Source organism: Nicotiana attenuata, unplaced genomic scaffold (assembly GCF_001879085.1).
Source record: "Nicotiana attenuata strain UT unplaced genomic scaffold, NIATTr2, whole genome shotgun sequence".
In the NCBI taxonomy this organism is placed as follows: Eukaryota; Viridiplantae; Streptophyta; class Magnoliopsida; order Solanales; family Solanaceae; genus Nicotiana; species Nicotiana attenuata.
The window spans coordinates 15444-25490 of record NW_017674493.1 but is presented as its reverse complement, the minus strand read 5'-3'; the positions used below and the strand labels follow the sequence as shown (position 1 = coordinate 25490).

Genomic DNA, 10047 nt, shown 5'->3' with positions numbered 1-10047 from the left:
TTGGAGTGAATAAATAAAAACAAAATTAGTTTTCGCACCATGATGGAAGGTTCCAAAAGTACCTCATTCTTTTTCTATTTGTTTAAAATGGATGTCAATTGATGTTGAAAAGAAATTTGCGAATAGTAACTCATATCAACAAATATGAAAACCAATTGGTAGAAGTTGAAATTGAATTTGATCTGGGGTGATCAAAGCTCGCAAGCAAAATATGTGACGATGAGTGTTGTTGATCTGAACATGATGACAAAGGAAAATGTAAGATAGTGGAGTATGTTTCCTATATAAAAACAACTGCGTCTCAAACCCAAACAAGTTGAAGTCGACAACATGAATCCTCATTGAATAACGTGAGTACTTCAATTAATCAAACATGCAAGTCCGTGGTTACTCATATACTTTGAGGAATGATTTCTTACCACTAGATCAATCTGCCGACTACAACAACTCAATAGAGTCCCACAAGTGGGGTCCGGGAAGGGTAGTGTGTACACAGACCTTACCCCTACACTGGGAAGATAGAGAGGACGTTTCCGATAGACCCTCGGCTCACGAAAGATGAAAAAAACAGTAGAAACAAGCAAAGTATGCGACGATGAGTGTTGTTGATCTGAACATGATGACAAAGGAAAATGTAAGATAGTGAAGCATAAAACAACAGTTATGCCTCAATCCCAAACAAGTTGAAGTCGACAACATGAATCCTTATTAAATAATGCGAGTACTTCAATTTATCAAACATGCAAGTCTGTGGTTACTCATATTCTTGAGGAATGATTTCTTACCACTAGATCAATCTGGCGACTACAACAACTCATTGGGGTCCCACCAGGAGTCCGGGGAGGGTAATGTGTACACAGATCTTACCCCTACCCTTACCTCTACCCTGAGAAATAGAGAGGTTGTTTCCGACAGACCCGTTCACGAAAGATGAAAAGAAACAGTAGAAACAAGCAATATCTACAACAAAGGCCACAAAGATAATAACAACAATCTAAGAGCCAGACAAATAGATGGAAGGAAGCATAGACTTTTGCTAGGCACTCCATTTCACAGTACCCTGTCACAGAAATAGAGTTGGTACTTTCAGCCAAAAACAAGAAGCTATCTCGATTGAGAAATTGATTCATAGAATAGGTAAATAAACAAAGGAAATAAATAAGACTTCCACTATTTTCTCCACATTTACTACAAAGCATCATTGGACAACAAAATCCGAATACCTTCCATTTCCAGTATAACTGATCAATAGAGGCAGTCAACAAGGAGAGGAAAATATTCTAGACAGGATTAAGAAACATCAAGGAAAATTCGAAATAAATAACTAAATAACTAAATAAGTAAATAAGGGGTCAGCAATCATATGTCAAGTTGTCAACTAGCAGTAATACTCTAGAGAGGATTAAGTAAACAATATCAAAAAAATAACCTCACAAACAAAGAATCTGCAATATGCATATTACCATAAATAATCTTCCTGATGGCTTCTATCTTTGATGTATACATGAAGCACCTCAGAATCATGAAATCATTCCTAAAAGACCGTAGATACTTCTATAAGAACTTTGATTCAGAACATGTCATGATGGTGTAAAGCCTTGGCCGATACAGGAAGAGACATGGGTGTAGTAGATTTTCTCTCCCTTTCTAGACTCATTCTTGTTGGATAACATACCATAGTAGCTTTGGTCACTGAATCCCATGTTTTGTCCAAACCACCATGTTATTAAAGAGAGCTATGATATTGACACCGGTGAAAAATGATCTTCTGAATAATTTGAGTGAAAAGTTTCTTGTATCGTTTATCTCAAGGAACATATTTTTTTCTTGGGCCCTGCTTAAAAAAGGCAATATCCTATGATCTCTTTTAAAATTGTCAACCACAGGTTACAGCAACATGTAGTACCGTCATATTTGTAAATGTGCCAAACAATAGCTTCTTAATATTCCACACTTGATCACACTGAGAGAATATACTCTCCCATAGACAATGAAGATACTAACACAAATAATCTAAGTTCGAAGTGTAAAACACATTTAAAGAATAAAAAGAATTAGCAAGCAAGAAGATTTTTTAAGAAGCAAGAAGATATATTCTCCAGATAGGGGATTGGCATTGATGAAATGACTTTACAGATACAAGAGTTAATTTCTGCCCGAACTTTCTTCTCCATTTACCAAAAAAGCTAGTTATTTGACAAATGTGTGTTGTCCCTTCTGCATATTTTATCTATTGTGTAGAAACTCATGAACATAAATTTCTAAGCTAATACATAAAAGAGTTAGCTGGTGTAGATCTGTTCGGGAGTGATCTCTGCTGTATTGTCCTTATTGGTGACTTCCTTCCGCCTTAGTAAGAGAAACAGCAAAGAAGTGTAGGACTGTCCAGTTGAAAGTAGTACAGCTAGATAGTCAAGTTTGTAGCTGAATTGAATCTACTGTCAGGATGATACGAATATTAGTGGCTAAGGGTGGAACCATTTGAATTTTAGTTGAGCTAAAGTGGCGGGAAAAGTAGTTAGCAGTTTTATTTCAAATTCTGTAATTCCTTTTGTTGTATTTCAAATTCCAGCACTTATAAATAGAGCATAGCATTTGTAATTCACACAATTATCATGTTATAAGAAAATCTGAGTTCTTCTCACTCTCCTCTCTCTCTATCTCTGTTTCATTCTCTTCTCTTGTACCTCTTTTCTCTTCTTTTTGTTACTGTTTCATTGGTTTATCAGCTGATACTCTACAATTGAGTATCACAGGATGATTGTGACCACCAAGTATCTGAAGACGAAAATCATTTAGACAAACTGGAGTAAGAATTTGTTTTAAGAATACTTTATCTGTGCTGAGTAGTGTTGATTGTCACTTGACCTTTGCTTACTATACCTACAGAGTAACCAAAGCTGAGACAAGATACTACCTCTAGGATCTAGAAGAACTTCACTAGGTCCAATAGCTCTTTAGGAGGAATACTATCATGAACAATACATGACAAACCGAAGAACCAAAAACCTAATCTACAAGCATTCAAGAAAAAGAACAAAAAACAACCGTGGAGAAACGTAATGATTTAGCCTCTTTGATAGCAATGAGATATAAGCCAACAATAACTTTGAGCTCAAAGAAAAACAGACTAGAAACAACATATCAGTAAATTTGGTAAAACTCACAAAATGCTCTATTGGCTTCTACTTTTGATGTATATATCATGCACCTCGGGCATCTCATCCTTGAAAGGCAGCACATATCTTTCTAAGAACTTTGACTCAGAACATATCACAGCAGTATAAAGGTTCAGACTACACTTTGTCGGCTCCTTTTGGCTGAGTAGCTTCAAAACATTATGTTTAGGTAGAACCCTTTTCTCCAAGCTACATGTCAAAAACGTGGGATGAGAAGCCAGGTAATGAGACTCATATCCAAGTTCCTTCATTAGGAAATTTAACTTATTTCTGATCTTAGCTTCGGATTTTGTCAAACAGGGAGGACATGTTTGGACCAATGTAAAAATATCCGAGTCAGACCACCCGAAGCTCCTGAAGATTTCTAATCTCTTTTTCACCGTCGATTCGTCAAGCCATGCAAGGGCATAAACCCCATGTATGAACACGCTGGAATCGCGAGAAAGAAAGAAAGTTTTTTCTACTCGATCCACTAAGTCTTTGAGGCGCTCAGCCTTTTGAGTCAAAATTCTAGGATTCCAAAGCATAAGCTTCTCTATATCAACACTTGAAAACCCAGATTTTGCAGCAATGATATATTGGGTGGCATTACTTCATGAAATGCATAACTAAAAAATACATTAGGATGCCTCTTAATGATCTTAGCAACAAAATCATCATTAAATAATAGGGTGTGAAGACAATCAACGTTTTGTCTGATAGCACACCCTACCCTAGTGCTGAAATAACATCCACTGTTTGTGATGATTTTGGCAAGGTCATCCGACCCACATAACCCAACTTCTTTAAGAGCTTCAATTTTGGGCTTAAGGTATTTATCTACATCACAAAGCAGCAATGTGGGGACTGAAGAAACAACTTTTTTGATATGGGTCTTGTCTAACCCGACTTGTTCCAAGAAATTGAGCACTGAATTAGGGTTATATTTTCTAGGTCTCAAGCGACTTACCTTGGCACTGGTAGAAAGGGCTTCTTGTGGGGAGAAGCCAAGTGAGTTCACCAGCGTTTCTACTAAGAAGTTGGTGCGGGAAGTTGCAGTAGATGTTGAGTAAAAGACATGAAATCTGAAGCGATAAACCTGAAGGAGATGCTTAACGCCATTGTTGAGAAATGCAGACATCCCCAATTCGAGAGTTGATAAAAACAGAATCCTCTATTAGCTATGATTTGATTTGGATAAGATTTGCATTAGGATCTTTTTAATTCTCATGTCTTCCATTTCAATTTACGGAAAATGGCCAAAATTGCTCAAGCGCTAAATATTCTTCGTTCCGTGAGACAATGCTCCCAACATTTGACTTAAGGTGAACTTTATTTTTTTTAATTTAACAGCTTGTTTGGATGGTTGTTACCCATTGTACTCTATTGTATTGTTATTCCAAAATAATGTTTATTTTGATTGTTTATTTAAAATTAGTTGTATCGTATTGTTAAATCCATTGTTCCGGAATAATCAAAAGCCTCATTTTATGAAACAACAGATTTGGTGTGGTGGGATCGTTTTCTATTTTATTTTCCATTTATGCCCTTTCTTATTACTCTATAATTCTATTTTTTTATTTTTTTATTTTATTTTAACTCCAAATCTCCAACCTATTGACCTACTTTATCTTCTTCCATCTTTTCTAGAGTTGGTTTGCCCCGTTCTTATTATCCAAGTCTCTGTTAAATCTTTTGTGCTTTCCATCGTTATAATTAATTTTTTTGTTGCTAATATTAGTTAACCTTTTTTCCAGGTTTTTGCTCTTGTTTTTCAGCTACATAATTAATCATAAATTAGTAGAAAGATGTTGTCTTAAGCTATCTTTATGTGTAGTTCTTGATAAATTTTATTTAAAATAATTGGGGGTATTTTAGTGAACTTATTAGTTACAGTACAGTACGATACAGTCAAACCAAACAACAAAATATTATTTAACAACAGCAAACGATACAATCTATTCAAACATAGTATCCATAAAACGATACAATACAATCAGTACAGTACAATACAATACATTATAAAACGATGGATAACAATGATCCAAACATAGTGTAAATTGGGAAAAAGGCTAGATTTGTGCTTTTACTTTAGTAAATTATGCACGTTTATACCTAATTCTACTATCGGTCCAAATATGTACTCATCATTAAGATAGTAGACAAAATTATACCTAACCCTAATAGAAGTGCACTGTGGTAATGGGACCCCTCACTTAATCTGCCAACTGGGTTAATATCAACCCAAATTTTAAAGACCCATACCCATTTTTTTGGCCCAACTATACCACCTTATGGGTCCACCTTACCCCAACACATGAAATTCGACAGTGGCTGCAATGAGTGATGATCCAATTCGTGAACGGATCCTTTTAGAAGGAAAGGCAACATAGATCAGAGGAATTAGTCCCATTGGTGGTGGGTGCATAAATCGTGCAACATGTTATGATACTGATGCTGGTTCCTTTTTTGTTAAAACAAATACTCCCTCTGTTCCAGTTTATGTGAACCTATTTCCTTTTTGGTCCGTTTCAAAAAGAATGACCCCTTTTTAAATTTGATAATAATTTAACTTAAACTTACAATTCTATCCTTAATGAGAAGCTTTTATAACCACACAAATACTCTGTGCCCGTTTTTGACTTGTTTAAAACCACAAACTCCAAAAGTCTAATTTTTTTTTAAACTCCGTGCCCAGTCAAACAGGTTCACATAAATTGGAACGGAGGGATAGGTATTTGATTATTTTTTTTCCTGTCAAAAATTGAACAGATTATGTAGATGGTTGCTTAATATAGTGCTTTTAAATGGATGCTTTTAAATTGAACAGATTTTTTTGCTATATGCATGAATTAACAAACATTCATTCCCATTTTCTATTTTCCTCAAAACCCAGAAACAAAATTTGGTCAATTTCAATGGGAAGAACCAAAATGGATGATAAAGATGAAATTTTGGTGGGTAAGGTTTCAGCTGAATTCCTTTGCAGTTTTCATTTTTTGATAACATGTAAAAATTATAGAAGAATGAGCAGAATAAGTAACAGAAGATTAGAGAAAATAAGGGGTCACCAAAAATATTCGCCGGCCAAAACTCCGGTTAGTGCGATCTCCGGCCAAGACTCGACGGGTTCTTTTCAGTACCCCATAGGGAGAAAAGCACACAAAAATGAGATGAAGAACTTTTTCTTGCCAGATCTAGATATTTTTGGCAGCTCTGTCCGAAACTCCGGCCAAAACCTGGTGGAGCTCGCCATATTTGAAGAGAAGAAAAGAGAGAACGAGGTCTGGAGAGGGGGGTCTCTGGTTCGTTAGCATCTTGGGACTCATAAGGTGGTATAGTTGGGTCAAAGAAACGGGCATGAGTCTTTAAAATTTGGGTTGATATTAGCCTAGTTGGCAGATTAAGGGACGGGTCCCATTGCCACAATGGACTTGTCTTAGGGTTAGCGATAGTTTTGTCTACTATCTTAACGGTAGATACACATTTAGACCGATAGTAGAATTAGGTATAAATGTGGCTAATTTACTAAAGTAATGGGACAAATCTGCCTTTTTTCCCATTTAAATTCCACATTGGTCCAATCCAATTAAATAAGTAGAAAAGGGTCAAAATTGACCCTGAACTATTGGTCAGAGCATCCATCCATATATTTACTTGCTTCCGTTTATAACATATGGTAATTTTATGATTTCTCTGTATGTATATAGATATATCTGTATATACACAATGTTTTGTTATATTATTGGTAAATGATTACAAACAAATGAAGAAAAAAAATTAGTTTCTTTCTTTGTGATTCTTATAAATTGGAAAAAATAATTCTAAAATAGATTTATTTAAGGTAAAAAAAGGTTGATGGTGGATTTGGGGATTTTTCAGGTAGGTGAAATTGTTTGCCCATTTTTGAACCGATAGATGGACGGAGGGAAAGACAGGCAGCCTCAAAGGCGTTAGACCAGAAGCAAGTAGGAATCAATGCATGATGCAAGGGTGTCAACCTGTTTCAGTAACATGGCGATGTTTTACGCTCGACACAACCGTTTTGTTCGGGTGTGTGAGGGTATGAAATGAATAGAATGAAGTCCAACCTACAGTTATGGTTAATGCCTCACATAAGGAAAGAGGCAATCACTTAGTGTCAAATCTCATTCAATGTGCTGCCATATCCCATGGATTTTCTCAATCAAGATGCACAGCTCCTCAATTGAGCCAAAACCAATTTATATTCTCTGGACAAAATATAATGGTCTGTTAAAGGTCTGGCTGCTGAGGAATATTGAAATAGAGGTGCTGATATCCCTTGAAGATATAACCTCGGCTCACAAGGTATGAAAATCCATTGAAGACCAAATTCTTCCTCATAATATAGAAAAAGAAATAATGCTTGATGATACCTTGACGAGTTTAAAAAAATGGAAATCTCTTGCTAGATGAATATCTTAAGAAATTCAAAAGTGTTTGTGATAGTTTTGCAGCAATCAAGAAACCGGTAAATGAAACAAAGAAGGTGTTTCAGTTAGCTAGAGGTCTCGGACCAAAACACCAAGATTTTCGAACTGCTAAGCTAATCAAACCACCGTATCCCACTTATTATCAGTTTGTTTTATCATTGCAAGCCTATGAACGGATGCTTAATAATAGCAACGAAGGAAAAGAAAGCATGCCACACCATGACCAAGCCTTTGTCGGCCAAAAAGGACGAGGGTGAGGTCGAGGCGAAGGCGGATTTAGTTCCAGAGGTAGAGGATTCAATCAAACAGCAAGGTTTAAACCAAACTCTCACCAAAATGAACAGATTGAAAAAGTTTAAATTGGAAACAAACCTCGCCTTATCAACAAGGAGAAAGCATTGTGACATATCAAATATGTGACAAGTTCAACCACATTGCCCTTGAATATTGGAATCAATTGGACCATTCATTCCAATCAGAAGACAATCTACCAAAGGCATTTGCTGCAATGTGTTTAAAAATTGAAGACGATCCAAATATGTATGCAGACATGGGAGCAACAACACACATTTTAAATGACACAGGTAAACTATCTAAAGTCATGCGTTATAAATGTAATAATACAATTCTTATTGGTAATGGAGAAACTTTGAATATTTTTCACATTGGTGAAGGAAAACTAGAGACGAAAAGTGGTACTCTAGACCTTAAAAATGTTCTGGTTGTTCTAAACATTAAAAAGAATTTGATATATGTGGGACAACTGGCTCATGATAATGCATGTACTATTGAGTTTAATGCTAACAAATTTTTTATTGAGTCACAGGAGGGACAAAGCACTTGCTAAAGGATGCAAAAATGGAGGGTTGTATGCACTTGATGAAATAAAATATCAAGTCTTTGCTGTATTCAAAAATACAGCCTCTGAAAATTTTTGGCACAAGAGAATGGGTCACCCTCATCCAAAACTTTTGAAGATCCTACATTCAAGAAATTTAATCAATATTTCTAGTTGGGAAAAAGAAAATGAAAAAGGGTCAAAACTACCCCGATTGTTTGATAAATGATTTACATTTACCTTCCGTCCACCTATCAGTCCAAAAGCGCACACCACATTATTTTTATTAATAAAACTACACCTACATCTAACAACAACAAATGCGGAGCCCACTTTTAATGCGTTGGCAGTGTTTTATTGGGGCACGTGGCTCCTAATTTCACTTCATACATATGAGTATAATATACCCGCCCTATTTATTTCACCCGCCACATAATTCTTTAATTATTCTTTTTCCTCTTTTTCACCCAACAAACCCACTCCCACCCCCTAACCTTCCCTCCCCTTTCTTCTCCCAGCCATACATCTCATCTATGAGGGTGTTTGGCTAAGCTTATAAGCTGGTCAAACTAGCTTATAAGCACTTTTAGGCTTATCAACGCGTTTGGTAAAGTTAAAAGTGCTTATAATCCAAGTGCTTATAAGTCAAAAATAAGCCAAAAGCTATAAGTTGGTCACCCCCAGCTTATGAATTTTTAGCTTGGCAAACTACATACTTTACCCATCGATCTTGTTCCCAAATCCCGCTTACACACCTGTTAAAGACGAGAATCATATTACACACCAAAACTTTTAAAGGTGTGTCAATTACACACTACTTCGGTGTTTGACCACATCTGCTTAAAGATTGCTATTACACGCGCCAATCAGCATCTGACACGTGTCACAAATGGAAAAAAGAAAAAAAAAACTGAAAAAAACCTCTGCCCCCCCCCCCTCCACCCCATCTCCTCATCTTCCCAAAGAAAAAATACAGAAAAGGAAAAACCCCACCCCCTCCTCATCTCCCCAACCCCATCATCTTCTCCACCACCACCATAGTACCAGCAACCCTTCCACTACAATCACCTTCTTCCCTAACTATAGATTCAACTCTTTGCCCGATTTTTAATAAGTTTTAACAACATCCATCACAAATCCTTATACAAATTTCAAATTCAAGCTCAAACCCAAAGCTTCAAACTTGCTAATGGCGTTTTTTGAATTTTATCAAAATTAATTACCTAAGTAAATTTTTATTCAACAATAATTACGAATTCAAACTAATTTTCTAGGTCATGGAATACCAAAATCAACAAGACCCAATTAAATTTTCAAGCTTTTTCAAAAGGTCAATAATGATGATTTTTACAAGACCCAATAGCTCTTCTTTTCTTCTTCTTTTTCTTTTTCTTCTTATTCATGGGGGTTGGTTGGAAACACGAAACATGAGGGGAGTAGACAAAACTAGGATGGAGGTTAGGGAAGAAGAAGAGGGGGGAGGGGGAACGTTGGGGTGTGGGTTGGGAAGAAGACATGGGTTATTTTTTCTTTAATTTGGAAAGAAAATAGTTTAAAAAGGGGAAAAAAATTCAGATGAATTTTGTAGTTTTCACGT

At 36.1% G+C, this 10047-nt stretch overlaps 1 long non-coding RNA gene across 3 annotated transcripts; it reads right to left on the bottom strand.

Moving 5' to 3' along the window:
- Positions 1 to 328: 328 nt before the first annotated feature.
- On the bottom strand, positions 329 to 3719 carry LOC109218766. Of its 3 annotated transcripts, none has more exons than XR_002066825.1 (2): positions 3168 to 3719; positions 329 to 1060 (listed from the first exon to the last, which is right to left on the bottom strand). It is a non-coding gene; the product is annotated as an uncharacterized LOC109218766 (long non-coding RNA). The 3 variants fall into 3 exon arrangements; XR_002066824.1 differs by lacking the exon at positions 329 to 1060 and adding an exon at positions 2093 to 2438; XR_002066826.1 differs by lacking the exon at positions 329 to 1060 and adding an exon at positions 2093 to 2435.
- Between the last annotated feature and the right edge of the window lie 6328 nt (positions 3720 to 10047).